Consider the following 16,667-nt stretch of genomic DNA (forward strand, 5'->3'; position numbering starts at 1 on the left):
CGGGAGGCCACCAAAAGTATCTGTATGTGTAATTTACTTAATAGTAATGGTATGAAACCCTTCTGAACTTTCAGAATGGTCTATAAACTCCCAGCTTCAGATTTATTCAGCTGTTTGTGAGTAAAGCACTTTGTTACTTCTCTTATTCGTACTCGCCCTATTGGGACGTCTGACACCCTTTGACTGAAACTATAAGGATGACCCCATTCTCAAGGTTTATAAACCAATAACAAATTGTTATAGAGATAGTACATGGTACCCAGTCATCTTGAATGCTTTGTCCCTGGGAAAACGGAACTGCTTTTATGGACTTTTAGGCATATATGGAAGATGTGCCCCACTGTAGGACAACTTTGGACACAGGTTTATAGGATGCTTTTGGTCCTGATGGGCACAATCATAACCAACGACCCAAAAAAAACACTCCTTAACCTTCCACTAGAGGGGCTTATGAAAGGCCAAATTAAACTCATGTAATGAGCTACAAAACAAACCATATTGAAAGCCTGATTGACTAACTCCCTCTCAATAGATGGAGGAAAGTCTAGATTACATTTGATATTCTCGAGTGAAAAAACTAGAGCCAAGACTGTCTGATGCCATGCCAAAATTTAAAAAGATATATGAGCCATTGATACAGCACTTTTTTACCACCATCCTTCTACCATTGTGTCATAGACCTATGACATCTGAAATTGGTTGGGTTATCCATCCAATCTACTGGGAAAACCAGGGGTGACTCTCACCATGCTCTTACCTTCCCCAGGCCCCCTTTTCTCCTTACTTATAATTTCCTTTTCCTTCGATTCTATTATTTTTCTGAGGCTCATCTTTTCCTCTTTGGACACCTGAACAAATACAAGCCAACTTTGACGCTCGAGTTGAACCAGTGCCCTCTATCCATACTTAAAGTTAAAACGTAATGTCAGCCACATGGGTTCCTGTTGACATTGACAATTTTAAAAAGGGAAGGTTAGAACCTCTACCAGATTTCCATTGCTGTCTGTGTTCACAGTGAGTAGATGCCCCTCCTTTTCATAGTTTGTCAGAACAGGAAGTAGTGGAAGATATCTCCAATGGCCAAAGGACAGCAATAAAAACCTGCTGCTAGGCTCTCCTTGGTTTGTACACATCTGATTCAGCTCCTGTATTGGTAATACAATAGATCAAACCCTAAAGAAAAACTATATTTATGAAGTTTGTGGGCTGCCATTACCAAACTCTCCTTCTGGATGTCATGCTGATCCAATGTCTTTAATAATTTATGAGATAACCAGAAACATGCATACATGCGTGAGAGACAGCCGTAGAAAGCTCAATACACCGAGTGGCCAGATTATTATGACCACCCCATCAGTACTTCGTTGGGCCACGAGATGACTCCACGAGATGACTTTGTTGGGCCGCCTTGTGACTCCACGAGATGTTGAAAGGTGATGCGAGGATTCTGACACTGCACTGTTGCCCTTCTGTTGTCTTGTACCAGTCTTGCCACTTTCCGTTCTGCCCTAACATTGACTAGTCGCTGACGGCCACAATTCGCACGTTCAGACCCAGATTTTCGGCTGACAGTCCAGTCTTTAAACACTTTAACAACAGCTGCTCTTGAACATTTAACGAATTCTGCTGTTTTGCTGATACTCGCTCCATGGCTAAGAGCGCCAACAATCATCCCACGTTCAAAGGCTGTTAAATCGCGTTGTTTACCCGTATCTTCAGAAAAAAATCACTTCTACTGTCGTGGTAAACAACCTGCTTCCCTATTTATAATGGTCTGGCCCTCCAGCAACTTCAGCGCGAAATTATAGCTAATTTGCCTACAAACGTCAGGTGGTCATAATAATCTGGCCACTCAGTGTATGTATCAATCATAATAAAATATTAATGTTTTAAATATTGACACAGACATACTCCTAGTGCCTTTTCTCCCCTACAATCTCAGGTTTAGTTTTCTTCTGCCCAGAGTTCCTCTTTAAAAAGGTACTTCTTTGCATTTATAAGATTTAACTCCTGAGTTTAGAGTCACTTTAACTGTTCATTGCTACAGTTTTACAGAGGGCACATGCATACAATGACATTTATGGGACACAACAACGGAACAATGCCACTCAAAATGAAACTGAAATTATGTCAACTTCTTTAATTTGAAGGTCATTAACTTTTTGCAAAACCACATAGCCCAAACGTTGGGTCATATGAAATCCAGCAGCATCTAACCTAGTTTATAAACATTTAGCTCTCTTTACTTTGTTAAATGTCTACACATACATGTCCAGCATGTTTAACTCTTAATGGTTGGCATCCATTATATGGGAAATGGATATTTGTACATACTTGGAACAACTGCATGAAGACTAATAGGCCAAGTAAAAAATGCTTTAAAGATATTAATACAGTAGAATGTTTTCACTTAACAAGTAATATCTCAGAGCAGAATGCTTTCATCGTACGGATACATTTTGAGCGTTTGGAAACCTGTAGAGAGAAAACATGTTTTTTTACAAATGTGGTAGTGTCTCGAAAGCACATGTGCATGGGTTTCATGGTGGAAACCCATCTCCTTTCCCTGCCTTACTTTCTTCCTGACCACTGCAATTCCCTTGTTTCCCCTTACTTGCACATATGGTGTAGGCTGCTGCTACACAATCCTACTCATATGTTCAACTGCAGGGACATGTAGCAATAATGCATCAGCCTTGTTCTTCCTAATATCACAATGCATGTCCGCTTGATTTCTTTTTGCATCTTATTTCCCTTTATATCATTAATGCCTTAGCAGAGTGTACTGGAAGTCATGTGTGCTACCCGTTTCTTCCTTCTTATCGGCATTGTGTAAAAGTTGAAACTTGTTCAGTCATATTCTGCAACATTCTGGATGACATTTGTAGCAGTTTCTGCTTCAGTAAACTTACGGACATTCCTATACTCTGTATAAAAGAAAAAGAGTCTGGGGCTAGTAACACAAAATGCAGTTTGTCACTACCATGTTTTTTTTTGTAATGTGGGCTTACCCCACAAGCACATTGGTGCTAGGCTTCAAGCAAGGCTTCAGGGCAACAACACAGATGCTGATTAGCAGCGCAAAACAAACCTACCCCCCTAGCACTAGCCCAGCTATAACCAGCTCTGATTTTGTCAATGATATTATAAATCCTTAAGTTGGCAAGAGGTTTGCTTTTTGTGAGAAATCATAATATCGAGGCCTGGTGGTCATTTGAAAGAAGAAAAACCCCCCACTTATATTGCATATTGAATTTATTGGGCTTTTTTCATAATCATGATTTTCACACCCCATTTTATAGTTTATCAGGCTTAGCCAATACTACAGTCATAGTAGTGATATTTTGGCAAAAAGAAACCTGGGTGATATTGATCTCAGAATACCCTCAAAAGGGTCTGTGACTTGGAAAGGAGCAGTGTTTTCCACTGTATCTACCAACCCTGGTATGCAGGAGTGGTATTGGTACTGGTCTGGTTGATTTGCTGGATCATCATATCCTTGCCTGTAACAATAAGCAGATTATTCAGGTATGAAGAAAAAAAAAAAAAAAGGGAGTATTCTGTCTTAAGGCAAGGAGCTGCCTTCATGATTGCTTTTGAAGATTCTTAGAACAGAAGACAGTATTAAAGGAAACACTGTGTATTAAAGCCAACAATGAGCACCTAAAAAAAAAAAAAAAAAGGATTTTTATTTTTTTTTAACTTCCTATAAAATCCTTTTCTTGGAGAACATTAAAAAGGGACACAAAATGAATTATTCAGTTACATTGGGTTTTAATGCTACCGTCAGGATATTGGACACAAACAAACCTGAAAAGGACAGCTCAGTTAAACCCCTCCTACTCAGTGTCCCTTTGTTTTATAGCAAACAATAGTATGAGTTAATCATAAGAACAGTGGATTTGTGTACTTTAAATGTACCCCAAGAAAATGATTTTACAGTCAAAAATCCTATTTTCTTCAATGTTTATTAAAAGGGACACAGGATGAATTCAGGTGCATTGTCACATCCAAAATATATCTAAGGGGTGGGCAACAGAGCAAACAAACAGGTTAACAGAGGTGGCTCAATAGAACCTAAAGAACTGCCTGAAAAACCTTGCACATCTGAGAAACGTCCTGATGCTGAAAAGCCTGAGAAGCACTCGCACATCTGGTGGAGTGCACTTTGACTGGGAAAGGGGGAACCTTGAACGATGAGCTGCCGAATCCTGGTGATAGCGGAACAAGAAGCAGACTGTGCCCCTAAGGGGACCTTCAGGAATGACAGGGATAGAGGGTACCTTGAACGATGAGCTGTCCAATCCTGGTGATATCGTAACAAGAAGCAGGCTGTGCCCCTAAGGGAACCTTCAGGAATGACAGGGATAGAGGGAACCTTGAACGCTGAGCTGTCCAATCCTGGTGATAGCGGAACAAGAAGCAGGCTGTGCCCCTAAGGGGACCTTCAGGAATGACAGGGATAGAGGGAACCTTGAACGCTGAGCTGTCCAATCCTGGTGATAGCGGAACAAGAAGCAGGCTGTGCCCCTAAGGGAACCTTCAGGAATGACAGGGATAGAGGGAACCTTGAACGAGAGGTGGCTCAATAGAACCTAAAGAACTGCCTGAAAAACCTTGCACATCTGAGAAACGTCCTGATGCTGAAAAGCCTGAGAAGCACTCGCACATCTGGTGGAGTGCACTTTGACTGGGAAAGGGTGAACCTTGAACGATGAGCTGCCGAATCCTGGTGATAGCGGAACAAGAAGCAGGCTGTACTCCTAAGGGGACCTTCAGGAATGACAGAGTCAAGCCCTCTAAAGGGAGCTATAGCTTAGAAATACATTTGAACAGCATGTTCCACATCCAGATAATGGAAACCTTCTTATGATGCTTTAAAACAGGACAGAGATGGTGAAACAATGTTGTTGTGATCGTAAGAAACCAACTTGTCCAGAAAAGTGTCACTTTACATTTCAAAGTCATCAACTCACAAACTTGCCTGGAAGAATTGATGGCAACAAGAAAGGCAACCTTGTGAGTGAGAGAAGACAGAAGAATACCCCTGATACATTCAAAGGGCAATTTCTGAAGAACTGACAAAACTAGGTTGAGGGAAAAAGCCCTACCTACCTCAGATCGGGGCCCTGAATCTCCATCTTTGGACACAGATGGGGAGGAAGGATTTAGGGAGCATGTAGCTTCCCAGTCTTTGCCCCTCTAGCAGGCATACCACCTAGGAGGATCTTCAGGGACATGGTTCCCCTAAATTGGTGTACCTTAGCCCTGGACCTGCATCATATGTTGCACAAAAATACCTAGGCGAGTGCCTTCAGCAGAATCCAGTGCCAAACGACACATTAGAGGCCAACCTGGCTTCTTCTCAGTGGGATCCAGTTACAGCTTCTACAATGTCAAGGATCAGCTGATCTATAGAACTATAAATTGAGCCACTTCTGGCTGTGCAGATCCTGAAAAAAACCTTCTCTCTCCTGACAGAACGTTTTCTTCTGTCAGGAGAGAGAAGACATCTGTTCTCCTAAGGCACCAAGGAAAACTGGAAAAGGAAACTTTGCCAGTGTCCAATCTCCTGAAGGTAGTAGCGTAATGCAGTATACCTGAATAATTCATACTGTGTCCCTTAATGTATGACTAAGAAATAGTGCTTCCCCCCACTCATCAGTATGCTCTAGGCCTCCTCTTTTTTTTTTTTTCCCAATAAAGTTTGACACACAATGACTACTTTTACTTTGTATTTCTGGGTTGTTCCCTGCTAGTTCTGATTGTGATGACCAGAATGTCTTGTTGCAGCCCTTAAAGAACAGAGGACTGGGACAAGGTTGCAGATTAACCACTGGATTACCGGGGTGTTTACACCCCCTTCCTGTTCAGGCCATGTTTCAGTATTCAGCGCTGCGGTACTTTGACTGACACTTATTCCGTCATGCAACGCTGTACTGAAATGATTTTTATACCATTTTTTGGGGACAGATAGAGCTTTCTTTTGGTGGTATTTAATCACCACTGGGGTATATAACGAAAAAAACTACCAACATTTTGGAAAAAAACTTTTCCATATGTCATGAAACATTACCCAATTTTTTGGTAAATATAAAAGACGGGGTCACGTCGGGTAAGTCGAAGGTCCATGGTCCCATCGCACTCCTGACTGCCAAATCCCTTTGAAAAGCGGGTGCTGCGGTAGTCAACGGGTGGCATCAGTTATAATCACAGGTAAACATAAAGACACCGGCACTCCAAATTCATAAGCAAACGTCTATTTATTGACGTGCAGCATAGTAAACATCAACAAAAGTTTCGGGGTCACAGAGGATCCCCTTCCTCAGGCAAAAGCATCGGGTATGTAGACACCAAACACATCAAGCCTTAAAATGGCGAGCACCCGCGAAAACCGTAAAAAAGACTACCACACTCACAATTGCCCATAAGCGACACTTTAAAAGCTTTTACTGCTCATTACTTTAGTGTTATCAGTGATTGATGGCCCTAGAATTATTGCTCACAGGCCAACGCTCGCGGTGATAAATTTTGTGGAGACAAGACCCCTAAAGTCACCTAGGGACCCCCCCAGAGAAACTGATGAAGCAGATATCTGCTTCCCCAGCTTCTGTAACCAGGAATGACAGCTGAATGTGAAAGCGATGTAATATACATCACTTCCTGCATTCAGAGATCAGAGGGAGGTCGTATACAGATCTCCCTCTGATCTCCAGTGACAGAGCCACTGTGCCAGTCCCAGCTCGCACCGCAGCGTTCGGGATCGGCAGTGGGCCCAAGCGGGGCGGGAAAGGACGTTTAAAAAAACACCCGCCCGCATTTAAGGATCCGCCGTCTGGCTGTTTAATTAAAACGGCAGGTGGTTAAGGAGAGTATTAGTGTGTTACTAATACGGGGGGGCAAGTGGCAATCGTTTTTTATTTTAAAACGTTAGTCGTAGTGCAGCTTTAGGGGCCTTTCATGTTAAATTGCGCAAAACTTGGAACAGCAATGCGATTAGCAACAAAATTGAGAATTATTAGGTTCAGAAGTTAGGTTGAGGTTTAGGAGTTTGGTTCAGATTACATCAGATCAACTTAAAGCTGACCTTTACACTCAAAAATCTAATTCTATCAATGCATCGCTCTATGTATGATGATTAATAATATAATAATATGACAGACATGTCAGGTGTAAAATGCTGTGATTATGAAATATTTACACTTGCAGAGCATTCACTTCCTGCTTTGAAAGTGCAAATGGCTTCAGTTTGCCAAAGCAATGCCCACTGGGATTGCCTCATCTGTAATCTCATGAGATCTCAGGGAAAAGGTATTTTCCTCCCCTAAGAGGATGTGCATGGTCACATGTCCTAGTCACATGTGCCAGAAATCCAGGAAGTAAAGGGAGATGGATTAATCTTCCCTAACGGGCACTGTGAGACGACTGGGAAGAAAAGAAAAATGAGGTATGCAAAGAATACAAAGCCGGCAATTATCTAGAAGTATGTGTTTGTAGATTGTCATTACTAAACATTTCTAAAGGTGTGCTTGTTGTTATTTTAAAGATATGGGTAAGGGTCTGCTTCAAGAGTTAGAGTAAAGGCTATTTATTTACTTAATGTTTCAGGTGTGATACATTTTAGCATGCCAAAAACTGAGGTTATGTTGTCAACACTCTGTTAACATATATGGTCTTTATATATCTTACCTCAGTTTTGTATTTAGACCAACACCCTCAACCCCCCCCCCAAAAAAGGAAACCGTTTGTTTAGATTCTTTACATACATCTTAGCCCCTGGGTCTTATCATCAAAGGCAAGGTGAAAGAAATAACTTACCTTCAAAGCATAAAGGCACAAAGTCTCCAGTTGACCCAGGCATCACTATCTCAAGACTTAAATTAGATATCACTTCTAGCCTCATTGGATAGCATCACAGCTTGTGCAGTCATTCAGACGACATCTACTGAAGCATTGCTTACATAATTTACAGCCCTGCCTAAGGTGACCCTGGTGCCTCTGCAAAAGACAGACAACAAAGGGAAAGTGTAAAAGCTTAAAGTGACATTAAACCGTCAGATTTTTTAACATAAACAATACTGTAATGTGTGCCTTACTGTAATCCATGGTTGTTTCCCTTCTCTTTGCTGCTCTTCCTTTTAAATCCTTATCTCTTCTCATGCTTGAGGAGAACTTCCCTTTGCAGCTGAGTGCCTCTTCCTGTAGTGCTGGCTCAGGTTGTGAACCTGCACACAAACACCATGTATCCATTCCAGAGACAAGGCAGTCTGCTGCAAAACAGAAGTTCTGCCCAGCATGAGAACAGATAGATTTAAAAAGGAAGAGCAGCAAATAGAAGGGAAACAACCATGGATTACAGTAAGGCGCACATTACAGTATTGGTTTATGTTAAAAAATCTGAGGGTTTAATGTCACTTCAATACTTACCTTTCCAGTAGGACCCATGTTGATTCTCTGCTCACTTGAAGAGCTCCAGGAGCCGCCGCTATCCTACACTTCTGATTGTGTTAGATGCCTAGTAGCCCACTATGCACGCTTTCTCCCACTGACCCACAGCTATTGTGTCCTGTAGTAACATAGGGGTCAGTAAGAGGAACCACAATGCGGATTGGGACACCCACTATTCAAAACACACAGAAGTGTTGGATAGCAGGGGTGCCCGAAGTTGTTCAAGAGAGCCAATATTTTAGACAACAGCTGCTGGAAAGGAAAGTATTACGCTTAGTCTTTCACTATAAAAATAAATGCATTACTGCATGCCATTGCAACAAATGCTTATACAATGCCTTATTTTTCTAGGCTCCCCAATGCACCTTGCCAAAGCACCACCATTGCAGGTCTTAGTATTAGATACTGTGTGGTGGTGTGCTGCGTCACAAAAAAGTACTACAGGTGCATTTATTTTGTCACGGTGACAGACCATTGAAATAAAGGGGCTGCCTTAATGTAACGTACATTGATGGGTGTGCGTTACCCAACACACCAATGGGAATAGGCTCTTTTACATACTGCTTTGGCAGTTCAGCAGTTTTAGAAAATCTCCCACAGCTTTTTAATTATTTCTTAGAATGGAACTCCAACCAAAACGCTTTTGTTTAGGACTGATTAGAACTAGGGATGTCCAGATACCAGGCATTTTCACAAGTCCTTGTACTTCTGAAAATGCCCCAATATTGGCCCTTTAGTTTTAAGAAAGAGCGGCTGCCTGAGGTCCCGTGCTTGCTGGGGACCTCGTGGTGTCTGTCTTTCACTGCACCGGTGTGGCCCCACATCTCCTCCTTCTCGGCGCAGCCCTGGACCTGCCCTGGAGAGCAATCCATGATTGCTGGTTGACATTCTATATTGCCGAATAATCATGGATTGAGTTACAGTTCTTCATAAATATAAAAAACTGCCATAAAATCATTAGTCTGTATTGTTTTAGAAAAAAAGTGTCACATGTCCCTTTAAGAAAAAGTGTCAGTAATTGGTATCAGGAAGTACCTGAGGGAAAGTACTCGGTCTTAAAAAAGTGGTATCGGGACTTCCCTAGTAGTTAGAACCACTGTCAAAATGTATTTGCTCAGTGCTTTTTGGAGTTTCTCTCGCGTAGTGCCCTGGAAACACAGAAAGTGAGGGAATTCATCTCAACATCTCATCTCACAGAAAAAGTGACAGATTCCAACTCTGTACTTTCCACGATGTGGGGGGGGGGGGGTTAAGTCTATTACCGTTTTCCTACTGGATTGAATTACCTTAGTATCTATCTCAGTGATCACTCAGTAAGAGCCAAGAAATCTCCAAATGTTCTCTCCTATGCTGCCTCCCATCCATCTCTTAAAGGATATGCAAACCCTAAAAACAAACCACCTATTTGGTCACTTTTGGTCCATTAAACGTTCAATTAAAAGTGTTTCATTGTATACCTGTTGATCCTGCCAGAGATTTTGTAAGCTGAGAACTTCGTGTGCTGCACTCTTTTCTGTAACATTGTTCCCAGCTATTTATCAGGACTACAGAGCACATTCTTCTTATGGAGAAGAAGAGGTGTTTGTAGTCTAAAGCAAGTGTGAGCAGAATAACCTTGAGTGACAACACTGCTTCTTAATAGGTAAAGTACAGAGAGTGAGAGCTGACAGCTTCAGACAGCAAGGTGTGTTACTGACAAGATCACCAGGTGACAATAAAAGGAAAAAGTAATGCAGCCACCACATCTACAGACTAGTAAGCTGGAACATATTACTTTTTGTTCTTGGGTCTTGACAAGCTTTCATTTTGAACACAATTGTCTGGAAATCATTACCGTCCATAAATTTATTTTTGTCTGCCTTTCGGTGCCCTATTTTGGCTTACTGTACACCATTAAAATTCACTACTGTGGGATCCAATCGTTGGAACCAGTCACTGAATCTGACATACATTTCCACTATTCTCTGTACATCAATTTATAGTTACTGCCAACTAGGGATGCACCGATAAAGTACCGTACTCGGTACAAGTTTAGATACTTTTCCAGCTCCAAGACTAGACTAGAGAAAAATTCTAAAGTTAGGAGGCAGCTGTCATTTGTGAGGAGCACACGGAGCTCCGGGGATTTGTACATCTCGGTTTTATTGTATGATTTTGTTTTTATAAACATATACAAGTGATGCACTGATGCAATTTTTTCCTAACCAAGTACAGATACAAGTACTGATACATTTGTTTATTGTCATGTGACAGTTTTTCTAAAACAATACAGACTAATGATTTCAGGACAGTGGTGGAGCGCCAGAGCCAGGCCCCAGCTGCAACCCCCGGTACTTCTCATGAAAATGCCAAGTATCGGAACTGGTATCGGAACATCCCTACTGCCAATTAGCCAGTACTGTGTGGTTATTGCTTCCTCTTATCTGTGCTATCAGTAGAATATGTAGCATTCTCCATATGATCAACAAACAGTGCAAATGTTGTGCATTAGTTCATACCATCTGCTTGTGTAGGACTACCTTACCTGTTTGCATGATATTGTTATGAAATACATAGCCCACCTCTGCAGGAAAAAAGAAATCCCCTTGACGTTGGGCTACCTACACGCTGCAAGCATTAACTGCCTGATAATGTCTCAGGTGGTCAGATGTCTGCTGACATCATGTACGTACCTGAACCCCACTCTACCGACAATTGGTGCTGTCGTCATCTCCCCCACACATCAGTCTGTAGACTGTCCTCCAGCACATGTCCATATGTGCAATGCAGGGCTAGCCAGCCACTTGAGCAGGGAAGGGGAGAGAGGCCGCTGGCACCAGTCTTGGAATAAGGGCTGGATTTTCCAAAAGGCCAACCGAGGCCCGACCTCGGGGCAGCAGGGGTGTGGAATTCCTATCTCCCAACACCCGGGACATGCAGTTCTGGGCTCCAGGCAGGTAGTTTGACGTTTTGCCCTGCTTTGGGCAAGCAGGGGTGATTGTACAGTGGGGAAGCCACCGCTTGTTTTGTACAAGTTTTCTTAGTGATGTCGCCGAGATCAATTGTATGAAGGCTGCATACAGGGGGGCGCATTGAGGAACCTGGCCTTGGAGCAACAGAGAGTAAATCCGGCCCTGCTTGGAACCTGCAGACAAGGGATCAGGTAAGTCCTTTAGCCCTTTACATAGGTCGCCTAGACTAACAAGCAGGAAAGTTTCTTTCCTTGGGGATAAGAAGCAAAGTACAGGTGTGTCACACTACTTAGGTGTTGAGAAGTTTTTCTTTTTTTGCTAGATAAATGCACTTAGAAAAAGGAGGAAAAATAGATCCTATCCCAAAATACAAGATGTAGAAAAATGTGACAATAAGAGATTCAAGTATAACTGTTTTCAATCAAGCTTTTAATGAAAAGATCATAAAATAACAGTTTTTTTTTTTCATCACTGTACATTAAGACTGAAAGTTTTTCGAATGTTCAGATCACCAGAATCTTCTGTATCCACTTTATTTTATTTATATGACACTAGAGTATGAGCTTCTCCATAGAGTGCTCTGACCTGAATAGAAAATCCATGAGGAGAACATTGCAGCCCCAGGAAGCAAAGAGGATCGGCAAAGTCATTATACCTCCTCTTCCAGTTCTTTGTGCCATCACTTGTGTACTACAGATGGACAGGACCAGAAATAAGCAAGCCATTTCATTGACATTATGTGTGTAGATAATTGGCCACAAATCTCTCACCACAAGTCGAAAACCAAAAAGGAGAGTCTGCATGACCTAAGTGGTTAAAAAAAGCAACATATGCCCAGCCCTGAGACAAGTCTGTGATCTTGATGTTATTTAAGAGCAATTAGAGGTCTTTTACTCTCACCAATTATTTTATTTTTTTTAAATCTGAAGCTAGTGATTCATGATCTATAAACAAGGTGAGCTGTTACACAATAAAAAAAGGTGCCTCCCTGGCAAGATTCCTAGACATCAGACAGGTGGAACCAGCTTCTCGCTCTCCAGGAATCACGCTTACACATGACACACTAAACTAGTGCCCAGACAGAGGCAAATGCCTGTCACGCTGCATACAGCTTGTTCGGGGTTATCCATTCTTTTCTACCGTAGCTTGTAAAAAATAAAAATAAAAAAATAAAGTGTGTATGTGTGTATATATATATATATGTGGTCCCTTCCCAACCATTGACAATTTCTAAGGTTTATCTGTGTCATGATTGAGCATAAGATGAGATGCACTTCTGTTAAATAATAAATGCATATTTGCTCACAGATCTGAATATTCTAGACGTGTTTCTGTGTCTAACGAGCATATTTGGGAAAGGTAAGTCTTGTGTTGACTGGGCACGACTAACTGAAACAGAAAACATGCAGATTTGTACCATCAAAGCAAAAAAAAACAAACGTATGTACCATGACCTGGACCTAGCAGGAAAACAAGGCTTCAGTCTCCTAACCCGTATATTATTAATGCTTACAAGAAAAACATTCTTGCCTACATTTTCAATAGGAATAGTATACCATTTAGCTTATTTGTATTTGGCAATAAAAAAAAAAAAATCCAACCCTTTAGTTTTCAACAAAAGAGCCACAAGCAACACACAAACCATGTCTGCCATCATTGCACAACTCCCTGCTGTGGCAGAATAGATAAAATGTCACTGAAATAATTTGCTGTACTTCTAGTCCCATCCATTACAATATCACATCAGAGGCGGGGTGTTTATTGTGGTCCTCATACTCCATTAAACTTTAAAAAAGGACAAAAAGGGATAAGGACATGTCCCTTCTTTGTCTCATCCCACCTCCTGTACCTGAACGACTGAAGGAATTACTAAACATTCCATCAAAACAGGAGAGGAAAAGAAAAAAACAGAAGGAAAGCATCTTGCAGAAAAAATATACATTTATACCAAATGAAGCCGGTGACATTGTAACAATTAAAACAACAAAATTACAGAAGTATCCAGTATGAAAACAGAAGAACTACAGAAAGTCCTGCTTGGTGATTTATGGCTATTTGTTGAGTCTCTGAGGATATTTAGGTTTGTTTGCTTTTTCTGAAATCCTTTAGTCTTCAAAGCATTAGCCTGCCACAGGCACCTTGCAGTGGTTGAGGAACTGTGACAGAAAGGATTTTTAGCCCCGTGTGGCAGCTTCAATGTTGCCCTTCCAGAAGGGCCCCCCCGACCCACTTATTGAAGAATACAATTGATTATCGAGGTGGCCAGGATGGATAACCAACCTGCTATGTGCTGCTGCCATCCGCAGGAGCTGTGAAATAAATACATTCAGAACTGCACATACATAGTGAAATACAAACACTGCAAAAAGTCTGCACCATCTTTGATTAGTTACTGAAGACCAGACAAAATTAATGGTATATTATCTATGGGTCATACAGAATCCCCAATGAATAGAACCAGTGTAGATTTGTATCACTGTAGTAGTAACTGGAAGCTAAATTTGACAGGCTTAATCTAGTTAACACACATATACATGCGATTAATATTTGGCTTAATGCAAACCTATACTTAAATGTTAACTTTCTTGCTGGGATGGATGGGAAACAAAAAATAGAATGGCTGGAATACTTTTCCTGCAGTAAAAACTGCCCCATGTCTCCTTCCAGTTCGGGTTATGAAAGCAAAGGGCTAGGTATTTGATCATGCGCTCAAAGGCTTAAGGGTCTTTTCACGCAGGCTGATCAGGAAGGGATCTGTGTTGGTTATCAGGTGTTCGTTTGCATCAAATTACCCCCAATCTGGCACGATCAGGTCCGTCAAAACGGAACACAAGTTTCATCACCTGGCTGGAGTCGGGGGTAGCTGGGTGTAAACAAATGCCGTTCGTTTAGACCCGGCTGCCCACAGACTTACCTGGAGCATACAATCAGGTTCACTGATAGGTGCGGGCCTAAGATTTAGGTCACGTGTCCAGTACTGGAGACAGCCTGTTGCAGAATCTTCTCCAGAAGTATTAAAGCCTTTCTAATTTCTCTTCATATAATCCCAACAAAACTGCCAACATAGATAACACATACATAATGAGAATGGGTCCACTTTAAGGCTGCAGGAGGAAATGTAAGGAATTGGGTTACTTGTTCATAAACAATGGTGTAAAGCTGTCAGAAGAGAAACACGGGGGCTGCCATTCAAGGCCACTTCCTTCCAGTCATGCTGACTCCCTTACTTCAACACTAATAAGTCATGACCTGCAACAAATATGCAAACAAGTTGTGTCACTTTCCTGATCCATTTCAGGCCAGTGATTCCAAAGTATTGAAACCAGTGGATCAGCATAACTGCTAAAGCTGACCATACACTGTTTTATTTTGTTTCGTTCAACCCAAGGACTAAACAAAAAAAAAATCAGAACAGATGACTCCAACGCTATGAGCACATTCATCAAGGAATGCCTGCTGTTTCTTTTGTATTCCGACAGCGGCTGCCAGCTGCTGTTAGAATAGCTGAACAGAGCCAGCAGATTTTCCAACCAGCTTCTTCGATCAGCTGACCAAGGTATGCTGGCCAAAAAGGGTACAGACTGAAGAACCGGACGAAATTTGCATAATGTATGGCCAGCTTAAGCACCTAGCATTTTCAGAAGGAGATCAGCAATGACTGCCCCCATATTTCTGTGACAGGTTTACTCTAAGACAGCAACATCCCAATGTACCATGCTAACGTTTTCATGAAATGAAGGCTGTAATGATTGTGAATACCATATATCTGCCATAGAGGAAGTCATTATTACTAACTCACCAAGGGGCTTTCTGAGTTATTGTGCCTTCAGGGCAGTAAAATGTTACAATCTGTACATTGGTCATTTCAACAAATTAAATCGGTTTAAGCTGATTAGGGTTCCCAGCACCCTAAAAAGAGAGATACACGTTTAACCACCATCATGGAAGAGTATGAAAAGGTTAAATGCGATCTAAGATTTTATAAGTCTCCACATTAAACTTCCATGCACTACCAATAAATCAGGATCGCCAAACATGAAAGCAATGAGGTCAGTGAAAACCCAAAGAAAATGTGGAATTAATTTTGACTGGTCTGTTGCTGAGGTCTGAAACTGTAAAGAGTTATGTAAACAATGAGATAAATATAAATAGTCCTTTTTTTTTACTTTTTATTTTTTTACTTTTTTTCTGAGCCCAGTTGGTTTCTTCAAAATGTGCTTTGGTTTAAAAAATAGTTTATGGATTTGGGTACAAGCTATTTTTTTTGTTTTTCCATTTTTATAATACATCCTTGTTTATGGTTTACAAGTCTTAAAAATTGTTTCCTGTTATTCCGAAAAAAAAAAAAAAGAAGAAATCAGGAACTTAATGTATTATTCCCCACTGACTGCCATTTTACAACATGAAGTGTGTTTTGTTTTCTCATCTACAGCAGTTTTCATACACAGAATATAGCCCCTTATCCCTCCCATCCCTCCACCCAGGTCCCACAATTCTTAAAATTTACTTTAATATGAAACTAGTGTTTTGCTTTTCTCATAAAATACAGAAAATGTTAGATACAATACTATGTCATAGAAATGTGGCTGAAAGTTTGGTGCCCGGAGGTAGCCAGTCCCTGAAGTTTGAGAAGTATTGTCATTATTAATGTTGTCACAGTTTGGAAATGTATTTCCATTAATTCACTCTCTAGAACACAAACCTACATAGCTAACGAAAAAAAATTAAAAAAGTACAATGCTCAACTATACACAGACTTTGTGTCGATATTAAGTGCTGAGAAAAAAAAATATACATAAAAAAAATTGCTTGTCAAAAGCAACATGTTCTGGGAGCCGAGATTTCGTCATGTATGGGATGGGTGAAGGTGCAGTTAATTTTTGTCATTTTCCTGTTCAGGGTATAAAATGATCATGTTACTTTCATTGTTTTATTTTACACTGATAGAAGCAATAGTGAGAGTGCCAGTTTTTGGTTTAAAAATAAAAGTCTAAAGCCCCCCTATGCATTGCTCGCAGAAAAAACTGTTTCCGTTTAACGATTTTAATCTAGAAAGCTGAAAGACTACATTGTACCGCTGTTTAGATGCAATTTGTTTTTTTGCAATGTTCAGGGAGTGACAGATCTCAGAAACTTTGCAGAGCCTAATCAGTTACGAATAAGCAACGTGATATTGTTGGTTTCTTTATAGCTGGAGGCACGGAGAATCCAGACTCAAGCTGGCCATACACAGGTAGTCTTTTCTAGTTTAGCGCTGCAGGCTGAAGG

Source organism: Nanorana parkeri, unplaced genomic scaffold, assembly GCF_000935625.1.
Source record: "Nanorana parkeri isolate BGI_ZX_2015 unplaced genomic scaffold, ASM93562v1 scaffold909, whole genome shotgun sequence".
Taxonomy (NCBI): domain Eukaryota; kingdom Metazoa; phylum Chordata; class Amphibia; order Anura; family Dicroglossidae; genus Nanorana; species Nanorana parkeri.